This window comes from Mustela nivalis (assembly GCF_964662115.1).
Source record: "Mustela nivalis genome assembly, chromosome: 5".
In the NCBI taxonomy this organism is placed as follows: domain Eukaryota; kingdom Metazoa; phylum Chordata; class Mammalia; order Carnivora; family Mustelidae; genus Mustela; species Mustela nivalis.
The window spans coordinates 116,193,122-116,209,746 of NC_139024.1; the positions used below are offsets into that span (position 1 = coordinate 116,193,122).

The 16,625-nt window shown below is 47.8% G+C and overlaps 1 protein-coding gene and 1 pseudogene across 5 annotated transcripts in view; both read right to left on the reverse strand.

The window, feature by feature from the left end:
* The window catches only part of PPARD (peroxisome proliferator activated receptor delta), an 80,035-nt gene that overhangs the window by 32,866 nt on the left and 30,544 nt on the right, over positions 1–16,625 (reverse strand). The window lies entirely within an intron of this gene.
* LOC309865487 (large ribosomal subunit protein eL19 pseudogene) lies at positions 3,196–3,802 on the reverse strand (annotated as a pseudogene). Its single transcript has one exon. The product of its transcript is annotated as a large ribosomal subunit protein eL19 pseudogene (transcript).

Genomic DNA, 16,625 nt, shown 5'->3' on the forward strand with positions numbered 1-16,625 from the left:
CTCTCTAAGGTCCTAGATAAGGGTTCATTTAACAAATATTTGAAAAGCATGAAGCCCCCGCAAAGAGGAAACCAGAACCAGAGGTAAAGGAATGAAAGTGCAAATCAAACAAGAGTCTTCAAGTCTCAGGAACACCAGTACATCCTTTTTCAACATCAAAGCCCCTTGGAGAGTCAGAAAACCGGCCCACACCCTCACCTTCCAATTTGCATTATCGTTTGGGCAGCAGCTTCTGGATTGTACGCCTGCACGACAGACAGCCTTCAGAGCTCTCAGTGGAAAAGCTGGTAAAAAAAAAAATCTGCTGTCTCACTTCTCAGGACTCAGAGCCAGGACAAGGGATGTGCAGGACAAGATGGGGAAATACCGGGCGTGGAGAGACAGAAGGACGGCACCTGGGGAATTCATCCAGAGAGCGGAAGGCCTCACATGTCGGGTCATGTCAGGCTCCCAGTGTGGATTTCTGCCCTATCTGGTAGGAGGAAGACGGAACTCTCTTGGAAAGAATCAAGTACTACCACTGTTCCCTGAGTGCTACCGACAGTGATGACGGGGAGTCCTGTCTATAAACACCGCTGTTCCTCTGGGGTTCTCTCCAGGGGGGCCCTCTGTCCCTGCCGACCTGGCTGCCAGAGCCCTAAGGGATCTCTCCAAGATGCAGGGCCCAGGGAGGCCATCAGCTGAGGTAGAAGAACTCCCCAGAATTCCCCTCTGGGCCCACAAGGCACAGCTTGCTCCTGGTTAGGTCACAGTGGCCCTGCCCTGGATTTGGCCACTTCCCGGGAGGCCTGTGAAGATGAACAACTCAAGAAGAAGCAGCAGGAACTCAGGAAGGCTGATTCTCCTGGACTCTTAGCTCCACAGCAATAGGACAACATGGTCCTGACACACCATATCCTGCCTGAGCCGGAGCCACTGTTTTCCTCATAACAACTGCTCACTGGAAGGGCATGAAGAACAGACATTACTCACCACGTGCTCTGGTGCTACTTGCTTTGGAGAGAGCTAACTGGGAAGATGTTGGATGGTGGGCGGGTGGGCCGCCAGAGCAGAGGGCCACAGAGAGGCCCCAGAGTACTCCAGAGTCACTGTCGCAGCCTTCCTCTCTTCTTGCCTCCTTGAGAACCTCCACCCAACTCCTAGGGCGTCCAGAGCACGCAGGCAGTGTCTCCCCACCCACAGTGACCTGCTTGGCAAGGTTCTGCACACCTTTCCCCCATTAATACTTCCTGTCTCCATCCCCACCCCCAGGAACCCAGGCGGGCTGAGGGAATACCCCCTCCACCCATCTCGACTGCCCTTGGAATTCACAGGCCAGTCTGGGGATCCTGGGCGCTGACCCCAGCATAAGCCAAGGCCGGGTATGTGAAACCTGCACCTCCCTGTCTAGGAAGGGGGTGCTGGAACAGCGCCAGGGCCTCACCTTTGTAACATCCATACAAAAGCTTTTATTCCAAAGGTGGCTGAGGAGAGTCCAAGAGCCCGTCTAGCAGCTTACCTGAGTTGCCCACGCCTTCCTACAGCACAGCCTGCCACGTGCCAGAGAGGCGCCTCTCTTTTCCCTCTCGCCTCGGATCCTGCAAGGGCTGGTGCCCTGCTGTGTTCTGAGCAGCACTACCGAGTTGCCTGGTGCCACCAAAAGAATGATGGGGTGCCTCGGAGGCAGCAGACTGTCATCAAGGACAAGGGCAGGGTTCTGGTTCAGCTTGGGAATCCTGGCTCTGCCACTCAACTAGCTGAGTGGCCTTAGGCAAATTGCTTCACCTCTCTGAGTAGCTATTTCCTTTTATGTTTTTTATGTTTAACTACTCACCCCAGAGCGATGATGTAATTTGCCTACGGTTTTGGGGAGAGATGGCTGTAGAGCTTGGTCCTCCACCCCAGTTTCCTGGCTTCCAGGGCCTTGTTGACAACACCGAGATGCTTCTGAGTAGCAGGTGCAATTGACAGAGAAACACATTGGTGAAAGGTTCCTTCCAAAGTGCTCTGCCTTACAACAAAAGCAGCCTTCCCAGCCAGCAGTTTAACTAGGTGATTCAAGTTAGCATCACCTTTACTGGGGCCAACTGGGGCCATCACGCTGCCTGATGTGGAGCAACAGGAAGCACTCATTACCTATGTGGGTTTGCCCAAAAAATGATAACTGGAAATCTATTCGCAAGGAAATGACCAAACAAATATGGAATGTGGACAATCGATGACACAGTGTCAAGCAAATGCACAGACTGTTAGCACCTGATGAATCTTAGTGAAGGAAGTAAGAGATGTTCACCACACTCTTCTTTGAACTCACCTGAGGCTTGGACCTTTTATTAAATGAAAAACAGAGAGGAAAAAGGCTGTTCTGCCTTCAGCTCACCCATGACTCTCAACAGAGACTTGGATGTATCGTGTTCCATTGTCGTGTATTGTGTATCGTGTATCCAGTGTCGGGAATATAAAAATTCAGGCTTCTCTGCTTGTCATGCAAAGCTTGGCACAATAATGATCTCACAGGGTTTTTGAAGCTCATCTTCCACAAAACTCTAAACCGTGAACCACCATCAGCCACAGCTGTTTACACACTGCTTCCAGACAGCCAGCCATTAGCTGGAAACCCATTTATTGAGCCAACAACTTTCATGAAGTATTCTCTAAGGGTCATGCACCCACCTTGGGTAAAGGCACCAAACCAGGCCCCAGAGGCATTATAATGGACCAGACTTGGTGGCTGCCCTGTGGAGCTTACCTGGTAGGGAACCACACAATAGTTGGCACAAGAGTTGACTTTTGTCAAATGCTGCCCTGTGATCTCATTCTCTCTCTCTTTTTTTGAGTCGGCTCCACACCCAGCATGGAGCCCAATGTGGGGCTTGAACTCATGACCCTGAGATCAAGACCTGAGCCAAGGTCAAGTCAGATGCTTAACCAACTGAGCCACCCTGACTTGTGATAACTCTTGACTGTACTTCCATACAAAACTTCCTTCTCAACATTCTTGGGAAATTTATCTGTTTTATTTAATCCCCAAACTTGAGAAACATCAACTGAAAAGTTAGGAAAATAGGAAAAGTATGAAAATCCTCTGGTGAAAATTAAAGCTTAACAATCAATCTAGAGATGTTACTGATTTGAAAGACTCCACTGACTTCAAGTCAAAGCAGGAGCAAGAAGCTAACATGCAGAGTTGAAGGTTAAGGCTGGCATCTCGGAGTTTTATTTCTTGGTCTCTTCCTTCTTGGACAGAGTCTTGATGATTTCCGCCTTCTTGGCCTGAAGTCGCTCTTCATGGCACTTGAGAGCCTCCTTGGTCTTTGATCTGCGGGCCTCAGCCTGGTCAGCCAGAAGCTTCTTGCGAGCCTTGTCTGCCTTCAGCTTGTGGATGTGTTCCATGAGACTCTGCTTGTTTTTGAACACATTACCCTTCATTTCCATGTACAGGCTATGATATGTGTGGCAATCAATCTTCTTAGATTCATGCTATCTTCTGAGCAGCCGGCGCAGAATCCTCATCCTCCTCATCCAGGTTACCTTCTTGGGCATTCGAGTACTGGCAGTACCTTTCCTCTTAGCAATGCCCATATGCCTGCCCTTCCGACGGGCCAAAGTGTTCTTCCGGCACCAAGCCTGGGAATGGACAATCACAGGCTTCCGGATTATCAGCCCATCTTTGATCAGTTTTCGGATCTGCTGATGGGAATTGGCATTGGCGATTTCATTGGTCTCGTTGGGGTACAACCAGACCTTCTTTTTGCCACAGTGGAGGACAGTGGAGGCAAGCCTCTTCTGAAGCCTGAGTGTATTCATCGTGGCTGCCGCAGCGCCGAAAGAAAAAACCTGACCTCTCATTCTTATTAAAAACTCATACATGTGAAAAATGACAAGTGTTTCTACCCTACAATCCAGTAATCATACCACTGGGTATTTACCCAAAGAATACAAAAACAGTAATTCAAAAGGAAACATGCATTGATGTATGTTTACAGCAGCATTATTTACAACAGCCAAATCATGGAAGCAGCCTAAGTGACCATCAAGTGATGAATGGATAAAGAAGATGTGGTATATATACATATAATGGAATATTACTCAGTCGTAGAATGAAATCTTGCCATTTGCAACATTTGGTGGAGCTAGAGAGTGTGGTGCTAAGTGAAATAAGCCAGACAGAGAAAGAAAAATACCATACGATCTCACTCACTGTGTGGAATTTAAGAAACAAAAAACCCAAACAAATGAAAGAAAGAGAGGACGAGAGAAACAAACCATGAAACAGACTCTTAACTACAGAGAACAAACTGGTGGTGACCAGAAAGGAAGTGGGGGGGGGGGTGCCGAAACAGATGAAGGGAATTAAAGCGCGCACTTGTCACAATGAGCATGGAGTAACGTGTAGAATTGCTGAATCACTATATATTGTACACCTGAAACTAATATAACACTGTATGTTAACTATGCTGGAATTAAAATTTAAAACTTAATAATTTTTTTAAAAAATATGACTAAAAACTCATAAATGAAATGTTATGAAAGATACAGAATAACTTATGATTTGGGGAATTCTTAGGAAACTCAATTCCTGGTTCCCAAATCCTGAAAAGTTAGGAGACATTGGGAATTCGGAAGCACCAGAATCTTGACACTTTGCCAGGTAGGCTTTGCTAAGACCCCACCAACCTAGCAACCTCCCACCCACCTCTAGCCAGAGCCCCTCTACTAAAAAATTGTTTACAGGATTGATTTGGGAACTCTGTGCACCAGCAATGACCTAGACTCACTCCTACAGGGGGATGTCAAAAGGAGTAAGTCAGAGACTGCCCCTGAAGACAGCGAGCACACACAAGCTGTGTGACGGAGGCCACATGGGAGGTGGACACTTCCGACAAAGAAATATTTCTAACTCGGGATGAGCAGGGATCGTTTTGGAGTAGTTGCTATGGTCCTTCTTCCAACAGAGTCAGAAAGTTCGGAAAGGCACTCCCAGGGAAGGACAAGTGAGGAGGCAAAGCAGCTGAAAACACAGAGCAGCTCTGGGAACAGAGGGGTTCCCCGCTTTGGCTGGGGAGTCCGCCTCTCTGATGGACAGATAAGGGGCCCTAATATGGATGGCCCTGACTTCCTACTTACTAAGTGGGACTTAATTCTGAGGCAAGGGAGAGGGCAGAAGCAGAGAAGTGCTTTGGTTCCAATGCCTGTTAAGACCAGAGAGAGGGGGCGCCTGGGTGGCTCAGTGGGTTAAGCTGCTGCCTTCGGCTCAGGTCATGATCTCAGGTTCCTGGGATCGAGTCCCGCATCGGGCTCTCTGCTCAGCAGGGAGCCTGCTTCCTTCTCTCTCTCTCTCTGCCTGCCTCTCAGTGTACTTGTAATTTCTCTCTGTCAAATAAATAAATAAAATCTTTAAAAAAAAAAAAAAAAAGACCAGAGAGAGGCTGAGAGACTCTCACTAGGGGGTTTCTGAAACAACACAGTGAGAGAGGGTGAGGGTCTGAACTCTCAACTCTCAGTCCTTCCAAACACAACATTGTGTTCAACCAGAACTTTCCAGCACATTGGGCTCTCTGCCTCTGGGCCTCTGCACAGGTTGTTCCTTCCAACTGGGACACTTCACCTTTCTTAACCTAACTAATACCTCCTCATCCTTCAAATCTCAGCGAATAGACAATTTCCTCAGAAAAGCCTCCTGCGATGTGCTCCTAAGTCCCTGTATTTCCGCAAGCACAGCCCTTCCCACACTTTCCGGCTACTGCATTTTACTCACTGATTTATTCTGGGGATATGCTATTTATTTGCTCCTTTCCCTACTCTGTAACAGGAATATAACACACCTAGGGTCATGGGGTATGGTTTGCATTAATCTTCCACATGTAGCCCCGCTAAGTCTTACATTTCTCAACAAGATCATCACTCAGTTCAAGATCCCAAACATTTCCAGCACCCCAGAAGGTTCTTCAGGCCCCTTCCCAGTCAGGAACCACTAGTCTGACCCATACCAACACCAACCAGTTTTGCCTGTCACGCACACAGTGTCTCCAGGCTGCAGTGTGAGCACCCACAGAGTTGTTCTGCTGCTCTCTGGACACCAAAAGGGCTGAGCACAAAGGAGGCCTGTGAGCATCTGCTAACTGAATGATGAGACCAGGTTAGACGGGGAAGCAAGAGTGCCTGGGGCCCCGAGCCCCAGCCAATGTTTGCAACTCCATGCCTCTGCTCATGCCTGCAATGTCCTCCCTTCTTTATTGGTCTCATTCCTACCCCCATCTCTTGTAGAGGTTTGGCTCAAGTCCCACTCCCTTTGGGGAAGCTTGCCCCAAGGCATCCTCCACCCACCACACTCATTCCGCAGATGCTGCTTCCCAAGACCTTTCCGGGCACATATGTATGAACCTCTCAATCCTGCTCCCCAAACAATTGGGAGGGCAGATGCTGTTTTACTCTTCATTAAACAAGAACCAACCTCTCTCGCCTCCTCACTGCTCACAGAGTATCCTGAGCTGCAAAAAATTTCTTCCGGTCTGTCTTCCCCCTAGGGCTAGGAGGATCACACCAGAAAACAGCTGGAAAATTATTGGCTATATGTACAACAAAAAAGATTGAAAAAAAAAAAAAAAAGAATGCAGTGGATCTGTACCTACTGATGGGGAAAAGTAAAAGACATACTTAAGCAAAGAGCCAGGTGTCCAAACAATTTCTATGCTCCCCACTGACACAGGGGATAGGAGGAGGAAGAGGAGAAATACACATACACTTGAGTCTGTGCCTGGAAAATTTTGGAAGAATACACAAGAAACCGAATACCCTTACTTGTACCCCCCACCCCCCCGCCCCCGGGGAGTGGGGCTGCGGTCCCACAGCCATTCAGCCGCTTTTGGTCCTATAACTGTCTCACCCATCGGCAGGGTATTTTTATATAAACAGACATTTTAACATAAAAACAAGATAAAATGACTGAAGTTCATCCTGAGGGTAAACTGAGGACAGCCTGGAGACAACCAAACTCAGGCCCCAGACTCCGGGCAAACACCACAACAGGCCAGCAGAATTTCAGCACAAGTCAGCCTACAGCCTGTGGGCTCACCTGTGCCAACCCCTGGGGCCTTGGGAGGAGCAGCAGTGTTACCTTCTGCTTAGCAGCCCAAAGCTAGGAGCTCAGAGCATAGGGCCACATCAGGCAAAGTGCTGCCCACCCTGCTGTGTGGCTCAAACAGGTCTGGGCCTCAGAGGAGCCTGGCTTCCCCATCTCCCAATGAACATACACATGCAAGGTTGGGAGAAGCCACCTAAGGGGGAGGGGCAGAAGGACAAGGGTCCCCAGGGGGTTTCTGGGCTTCCTGGCTCTCCCAGAGGTGGGAGAGAAGACTGCAGCAACCTTTCTGCAAGGCCTGTCTCTTTCTCTCATCTGCAGGGCCACCCATTCTGAAGCTTTATCCTTGACTTTGAGGAATTACAGGAGCTTCAAGGTCAACCAAGAAACTCCAGCTGCCAGATGAGCAGTGAGGTGGGTTCCATTATCACCTTCCTGGTTTATGTTTGGGTGGCCTCTTGGTTGACATCTCAACCTTGAAGTCAGACTCCCTGAGCTATTCCCTCATCCCCTCAGGAGCCCCCAAGATCCAAACAGTCCAGGTACCCAGTGAACCAAGTACTGTCCATCCAAGTGCCCAGTATCTCCTGGTTCACCTCAACTGAATGACTACAACAATCTTCTAAAAGGGTCCCCTGTCTCCATTCTTTGCCCCCTCCCCAGTCTGAGTGACTTTTGAAATCACAAACTGAATCACATCTACTTCCGTGCTTAGGACTCCTCAAAAACTTTCTGCTGCCCCAAGAATGAACTCAAGCTCCTGGCTGGGCCGTACAAGGCCCTTCTTGATCTGGGCTCTGCCTCTCTCTCCAGTCTTTCTAGGGACTGCCCACTCTGCTGCTGGCTCTTCCTTCAACAGCCTTTAAAATGATGGCCCTCCCCTCATGCTCCTCCCTGGTTTTGTCCCTCGCTGGCTCCCCTCCTTGCTGCACAAACCATCACTGTTATTTTCACACAGTGACCACATCCTTAGATCTCCGTCCCCGGCTTCTCACCTGCTGACTGCCTCAACAGCACACAGAGGCCTCACAGGACCCCGTCACGCCTCCCAAACCCAGTGATCCCTGGGTCAGGCCCCAGGCAACCCTGCCCCTCATGCCCAGTAGGCAACAAGTGCTCATGTCCTCTCCGGCTATCTCCCCCTGCAACTCCTCCCACACTCCTTGTCCCTGTCAGTGGGACGCCACCCTGGGTCACACGGGCTCAAACATCAGCATCAGGTCCTCCCTCACTACTGACTCTTCAACTGTCCTTTGTCCCCTTTCCCTGACTTTGCTGGCTCAGGCCCTGGACACCACCACCCGGAACTACCCCCAGGTGCTCCCTTGTTGCAGTCCAGACTCCATCCTCCTGCCAGGGACATTTCTTAAGTCCGGACATAATCTGTCACAGCCCTGCTCACAAATCTCCTGGAGCTCACTGTGCCGAAAAAAGAAAATCCAACTCCTTCCTGTGGCATCCAAGGCCTCCCACGCCCTGGCCCCAATCTATCGTTCCAGGCACCATGGGGAAGAGCAGTCACAAGAACCAATGTGGGCCAAGTGCTTCCCACGTGCCTCTTAATCTCTGTAACAACCAGGATGACAATTTGGCAGATGAGGAAACCGAGGAGGGCCAAGTTAAGTCACTTGCCCAGGGTCACAGTGAAGCTCATAAGGAGTGTGCTTGGTCATAAATGTCAACCTTTTAACCCATTAGTAATCCCTGAAAGATTACATCCTTAAGGGCCAGAATACACCTTTAAAAATAATCTTGGCAGCAAGCTTCTTAGGGGCCTCCCTGAATTCCCAAAGGGAACTGGGTAAGGGGCGGCAGAGGAGAGAGGGCCAGTGGTATCCCTGAGATCAAAATCAAAGAGACCACAGGTCAGAGAGGCACCTGTTTACTTCATGAGGATGAAATAATCATGCTTATCTTATGGGACCGGGAGGATTTTACTCCTCTGAAGGTTTCATTTGATGACAAGCTGCCAGGGACACAGCAGAGCGTAGCCAATGCCACGGGGCTGGTGAGGAAGACCCCTCACGATGTCCACCCTGTTCCTGGAGCAAGCGGGCAATGTGCCTGCCCCTAGCCTCTAACTGCCTGTGGGCCTGCAACCTGGATCTCTGGATGGGTGGCCTCAGCCCAGAGCTTCCCACTCAGCTGTCAACTGTTCCCACTTCCTCAGGTCCTAAGGGCTGTTGCTGGGGCCAGAATGAAGGGGCAAAAACAACTCCGGCAACGATGACCACGCTGGTAATGGCAATACAAGCGAGAGTGAGCAGAGGAGAGGGCACAGAAGAAGGCTGGCGTGACAAACTCAGGAGAATGCCTGGGCCAGGCAGGCACGTGAGGTGTGGGAGGTGTGCTTGCTTGTGCCTTCCTCCATGCCACCCCTCTTTTTCTATGACCCCATGCTGGCTATGCTTGTTGACATATCTGTGTCTCCCCTCTGGAACAGGGATGTCCTGGCCTGTCCTAATAACTAGCAAACTGTAGGTGCTAAATTCATGCTAAATGAATCGTGGCAGACTCTACTTACAAGTCATTAACCCTATATCCACTCTCCCCTTTCCTCTTAGTTATAGAATCTGGATTTTATTTCAGGTAGAGACATGTCCAGCTAAAAGACTTCTCAACCTCCCCTGCAGCTATGGGAGGCCAAAGAGGGAAGTGGAAGCTATTGGGGAGGGAGAGGGAGGCTTCCAAGAAAGCTCCTGAAGAAGGAGAAAGACAGCTTGGCATTGTCTTTTCTGTTTCCCCTCACCACCCTCCTTCCTGGAAACCTGACTTGATGGCTGGAGCTCCGCAGCCATCTTAGACCATGATGCAGGTCTGGGCTTGGAAGCCACACACTAAGGATGGCAGAACAGAGAGGCTGGCCCTAGACAGGCTTCTCCAGATTTCTTTTAAAAACATAACAGAAAATAAACTTCTACTGGTCTAAGCCACTGCTCTTTCTGATCTCTGCTTACCAACTGCCAAATGCAATTTGCAACTGATTCATGAATAAGCCAATTAAACATGTTTTCTTAACTTACTCATCGCTGACTTGCAGTTCAAAGGCCAGTCACCACCTCTAACCTCTCTGGCCCTTGCAACACAACAACGATTTGCCATTAATTTGGGATACCAGGGAGATAGAGGGACAGAAACAAAACAAGGATGAGGTGGTACAAGGTGGTAGGGAATAAAGGTGGCAGCAGAAAGGGGAGCAGGAAAATGAGGGGCAGAAAAGAGAGGGATGTGGGGGGAAGGATGTGGAAGGGTAGGAACAGAGGGCAAAGTGTGTCAGAGAAAAAAAAAAGGGGAAGACGAGAAGCAGGGCAGAGACCATACAGGGAAGGGGAAGGGAATGGTGTCAAGATATGCTGCGACAGCAGTCACCATTTAGAGAGCACGCGCTGTGGCCTGGGCATTGTGCCAGACATGGATGATCCTCTCTAATCCTCAGCCCCCTGAGGTCTGTGCTATCATGCCCATTTTACAAATGAGGTAACTGTGGCTCTGAGATATTAAATAATTTCCCCTCAGTCACAGAAAGTGGTAGAGGCAGAAGACATTCCTGATGTAGGCTTAAAAGGGAGGGAGGGGAGATGTCACTCTTCCCTCTTTCTTTCTCTATCTTGCTGCCTGGGATGCAGATGTGACATCTAGGCCCACGACAGCCATGCTGAACAACAGTCACACCCTAAGAATGACAGAGCAAGGAACGGGAAGGAGCTTGGGTCCTTTATGACTCAGTGGAGCTTCCACACCTACCTCAGACTACAGACTACCTAACCCACTTGGGAGTCCCTATCCATAAATCCACCTGTAACAACTTCAGACCTCAATTTGCTCAATTTCCCCCCAATCCTCAGTAACAGATTCCAAGGCCCACTCCCAGAGATCCTGATTCAGCAATCACTTTGAGATGTACTCTCCTAGAAAAATGGAGTCAGATTAGTAAAGGCAAAGGAACAATCTGAGAGTCTGCAGGAAAATCCTTGATGCCTCAAAAGCAGCAATTGCTGGCTGCTGATCTGCCCCCAGGAGACCAGCAAGTGCCACTGTAAAACTAACCTGCCATTATGTAAAGAAATGGAATGAAGGACAAGTTCATAAAGACACATTTGGGGCCATTCCTCAGAAACCTAAAAGGTGGCCCTAGTCATCTCAGACCAGTCTGTAACAGTGCTAGCAAATCACCCAAGAAAAAAATACACTGATGGTCCAAACCGCCCAAAGCAGAACAGCTAGGCTGTTGTGAGGGCCAGCTTTGCACAGAGCAGCACCACTCCAAATTGGTCTCCCATTATCGCCTGCAGATTCCTGTGTGCTAGAAATTCTCTCCAACTCATGTCCCAGGAGAGGGGCTGTGTTGTTACTGTTTTGGTGTCTTCGGGAGGAAGGCCCAGCACAGCAATGGGCACAGAGGTTCTTAATTCACGGCTACAGACTGAGAATGGTCAGGAAAGAACTAAGAGAATTGGGGTGTTGGCCGAGCTGTCCACCAACCCTTAGCCCTATGCCTCCCTGAGTTGAGGTTGATTCCTGAAGCCCCAGACATGGGGACTCAGAGTCAGTGTGGTCATCGCTATCCTCCCACCAGACTACTGTCTGCCAGACTCCCTCTGGGGATCTTCGAAGATCAGATTCCCTTCTCTTCTGAAGCTATTCCTGTTTTGGAGTCCCAGGAGTCCAGAGGATTCAGGCAAAGCCAAAGAGGGCTGGCACAAGCCTGTTTAGCTCTGGCCCAGGCATATTCAAGCCACCCCACCCTCTTTTTTTTTTTTTTTTAAAGATTTTATTTATTTGGCAGACAGAGATCACAAGTCGGCAGAGAGGCAGGCAGAGACAGGAGGAAGCAGGCTCCCTGCTGAGCAGAGAGCCTGATGCAGGGCTCGATCCCAGGACTCTGGGATCATGATCTGAGCTGAAGGCAGAGGCTTTAACCCAATGAGCCAACCAGGTGCCCCCAAGCCACCCTTTCTAAGGGACAGAAACCTGAACTGGGCTTTCAGTCATGGGCATAGGTGACACATAGCTCTGATCACCAGAGTTTTTACACCCTGGTCTCCTTGGAGGCCCCGACACAGAACCGTCCACTCCTAAAGCAACTGTCCTTTTCAGAACTGCAGCCTTATTCTGAAGTTAGAGGTTCTTAGGGTCCACTAGGGATTATAATTAAATAAATTTATAATTACATAAATTAAATTATAATTATAATAAAGTTTGTACTACTCTCTCTGGCACTTGGAGAAGCAAGTTTAGGGACGGAATGTGGGCATACATCCTTAAGGCCGGAAACCACTTTAATTTGCAGGATTCTGTGGCTTTTTCTGGCTGCTGTCTTGCTTTAAGTCTCTGGCACCAGCAGCTAGGTTGAAAACTGCTACCTCGTGTCTCTGCCACACTGCCATCAACTGGGCACAAAACTTGCAAAAAGATGAACTCCCTGCTCTCTCCACCTGTTCTCTCTTTTCTCTCTCTCTCTTTCTGCATTGGTGTCTCTTGCCACTCCCAGCTTGCTTCTATTTGACTAGAGAAATTCAATGCAGTTCCATTCCACTGGCAATACGGAGCAGCCACTAAGTGACAGAAAGAACAAACACCAAGAAGAACAAGACCCTGTTCAAAAGGGGGTCAGAGTATGGTAGGGAGACACATAAACAAGCAGCCACCCACAGTGTAATAATTACTGTAGAAAGAGACCCCAAGCACAGACAGAGTAATGGCCACTCTGCCAAGGGGAATCAAGGAAGGAAGTCACAGAGAGACAAGCACTTCTTGGGAGGGACGAGCATGAGTGTGGCCTGCTGGAGACTGAATGACATCCATGGAGGGGGTTAATAGGGATTAGGTTACTATATGCCTGGTGCTGCCATTTTACAGATGAGAACACTTGAGGCACAGAGATAATAACTTGACCAAAATCACAAGTTACAAAAGGATGAAGACAGGTTCCAAAACTAACAGGTGGATTCTAAAACCTAAGCTTTTTTCAAACATAACAGGACACATTCTGTGCAGAGTTCAATTGGCTGAAGTGTAAAGTTTAAGAGCTAAGTTTATGAAGGGGCGCCTGGGTGGCTCAGTAAGCGTCCAATTCTTGATTTTGGCTCAGGCCATGATCTCAGGGCAGTGAGATCCAGCCCTGTCTCAGGCTTCATGCTCTGCCTGCTTAAGATACTCTGCCTCTCCCTCTGCCCCTTCCCCTATTCTCTCACCTGCACTCTCCCAAAACAAAAACAAAAAACAAAACACAAATTAAAGAGCTAAGTTGCTGTAGGACAGGCAGAGGCTGACCATGAAGGGCTTCATACACGATGCTAAGAATGTGGGCTGGATCTTTCAGCAATTCAGTACACTGAATTATTAAGAAAGAGCTTCCCCGTCCCACTACAGTCACACAGAAAAACTAGAAAACAGATATTCTTAAACATATAGCCAAATCTGAAAGAGAAATGACACCATGTGCCAGATATGACAAGAACAATGGAAACATGAACAGTAAGTGGAACTGACACCAAAATGACCCAGGGACGTTTGAACCCACATCTGAGATGGTTTTAATGGCTGGCTGTGGCTGCGAGTCCCAATACCAAGATGAGAGCCTCAAAGGGCTGCCCAGTTTAGAAAAGCAACAAGAAGCTGGCACTTTCTCCAAGGCTCTGCTGGAGGATAGGTCACCTATAAGAAGCTAAACTGCTCAGCTAGCCACACCCATGGAACTGAACCTGCTTTGACACTCATAGAGCAGTGAAGAGGCACCAAACCGAGAAATGAACATAAGAACTGAGCCATAGGGCACCTGGGTGGCTCAGTCGGTTAAGCATCTGCTTTTGGCTCAGGCCATGATCCCACGGTCCTGGGATCAAGCCCCAAATCAGGCCATTGCTCAGCAGGGGGTCTGCTTCTCCCTCTGCCTACTGCTCCCCTTGCTTGTGCTCTCTCTCTGTCAAATAAATAAATAAAATCTTAAAACAAACAAACAAACAAAAGAAACACAAAACTGAGCCAGGACCACTGAAACAACAATGTCCCCACCAGAAGCAAACTGCTCTTAGGGACAGTTTCACACCCCAGGACACAACACTTACCCTTAAAGCAGAGTCCTTCCTGAAGATGAGCTCACAACCCAAAGTCATAAACCATGCAAGGAAATAAACCACCAAGAGGAAGAGACCAAAAAAGAGTAGTATCACCCCTAAAACCAGAAATAGTAAAACAATCTGAGCCTTAGAAATGAGAACATTTAAGATCATTAAAGAGCTAAAGCAGCAAAAACACAGATATGGAGACTTGGGTGGTAGAATGGTCAACATATATCTAAGAGGAATTCCAGAAGGTCAGAGTAGAGAAAATGGGAGAGAACTGAAGAGAAAAAGAAGAATTTCCCAGAGTTTATTTTATTTTTTATTTATTTATTTATTTATTAAAATTTTAAGTAGGCTCCATACCCAATGTGGGGCTTGAATTCATGACCCTGACATCAAGAGTCACATGCTCTAATGACTGAGCCAGCCAGGTACCCTGAGAATTTCCCAGAATTTAAAAAAGAATTAAATATAAGATGTTACAGGGCATCTGGGTGGCTCAGTTGGTTAAGTGTCCACCTTTGGGGATCCTCGGATCAAGCCCTAAGTCAGGCTCCCTGATCAGTGGGGAGTTGTCTTCTCCCTCTTCCTCTCTCCCTGCTCATTTTCTAATAAAAATAAAGTCTTTATAAATAAATAAATAAATAAATGTATTATGTTAAGTATCCTGGACTTTAAGAGCTGCATGCTCCTCCAACCAGCCAGATGCCCCAAGATATGTAATTTTCAAACCAGTAAAGGAATAAAGAAAACTCCAGCAATCTAACAGAAGGCAGGAAAGGAGAAAAATAGGCAAAAAGGGGAAGGTATAAGGAAAGTATGCAAAAACACGATATATTTAAGTCAAATACCAAAAATGTAAATAATTATACTGACTTAAGACAGATTTTCAGATTTGATTTAAAAATTTAAATGCAGCCACATTCTATTTATGAAAGAAAACTCCTGGAACATGAGGACACAGAAGGTTGAAAATCAATGCAAATAACAAGCCCCAAGCTGAAGTAGCATTAATGTCATCCAACTTTAAGGCAAAAAGCAGAAGAAATATTTAGAAGGAAAAAGTAACAAGACTTGGTGACTGAATAAAAGAGGCCATGGAGAGAGGGAAAAAATGGAGGGCCACTATGAGGTGACCGGGGGAGTGGGGATGCTCCCCATAAGGCAGGGACTCTGGAAGAGGAGGTCTGGCAAAAAACACAGGGGTCATTTTGGGGCATACTAAATTTCTGGAACCCTAGAGACCCCCAGGTGATGATGTCTCATGAGCAGTTACAGATAGTCACAAGTTCACTGGGTTATTCTGCAGTTATCCAGAGAAGAGTCTTAACACTCAGTATTAAGAATGTACATAATTCTTGGGGGCGTCAGTATAGCTCAGTTGGTTAAACATTTGACTCTTGATTTTGGCTGAAGTCATGATCTCAGAGTTGTGAGACTGAACCCTGAATCAGGCTCTACACTCGGCATGGGGTCTGCTTCTTACCCTCTCCCCCACCAAAAATAAAAGAATGTATAAAATCTTGTTTCCTTCTTTAAAAAAAAAAAAAATCCCCAAAACAACCAAACCCCAGGTGCTAGTCCTAAGAATCACAATGACCTTGGCATTAAACCTGTATCTCCTTTTGATGCTTGGCCCATCCAAACAATGCCCCGGTTGGATGGTGAGAGAGGCAGCAACTGACTCCAAGAGGGGCGGTGCACAGGGCTTCAGGAGCCAAGTCAGGTCCCATGTACAGAGTGGAAAGCTCTTTGGAAGAAGGAACCCTGCATCTCATGGCCACGGAAAAAGACTCACTAGAAGTGGGGATCAGGAGCCAGAGGGTCTCTCTGGTTGGCTAGCAGTGGGTTGACTACTCCCACTGCTGAATGCCCAGATTCAACTCCAATAATCAAATAGTTACCCAGTGCCAATCCTGCTCCCAGGGTGTGTATGTTGGTATAAAGGACAACCATAATATAAAAAAGACTAGAACAACCTCCATAAAAGAAATACCAAGAGCTCTGGGTTTAAGAATGACAAGCTCCCCGCTGCAGTGCAGTGGAAGAATCATGAGTTCACAGAAGAGGCAACATTGGAAATGTTCTTTTTGCATGTCCCCTTGTTACCTAATTCTAGGGGCACAGGATTTCTACAGTTCAGGGCCTCAAAGCACTTACTGCCCTCCATTGTGGAAGCTGGTGCTTCCTAACAATATTTATTAGGGCTTATAAAGAGGCAGGCACGCGCTGAATGTTTTTTATGAGCATGCTTTCATTCAATCCTTCAATTACCTTCTAAGGTGTGTACCACTTATTCTCAGTTTACAGGTGAGGAAACTGAGGCTTAGAAAGGCAAAGAGAACTTGCCCAAGGTCACTGAGGTACACTCACTGAGCCTGAATTTGTATCCACCATGTCAATCTCCAGAGCCCACACTCTTTTTTAAAAGACTTTATTTATTGGGGCACCTGGGTGGCTCAGTTGGTTAAGTGTCTGTCTTCAGCTCAAGTCATGATCCC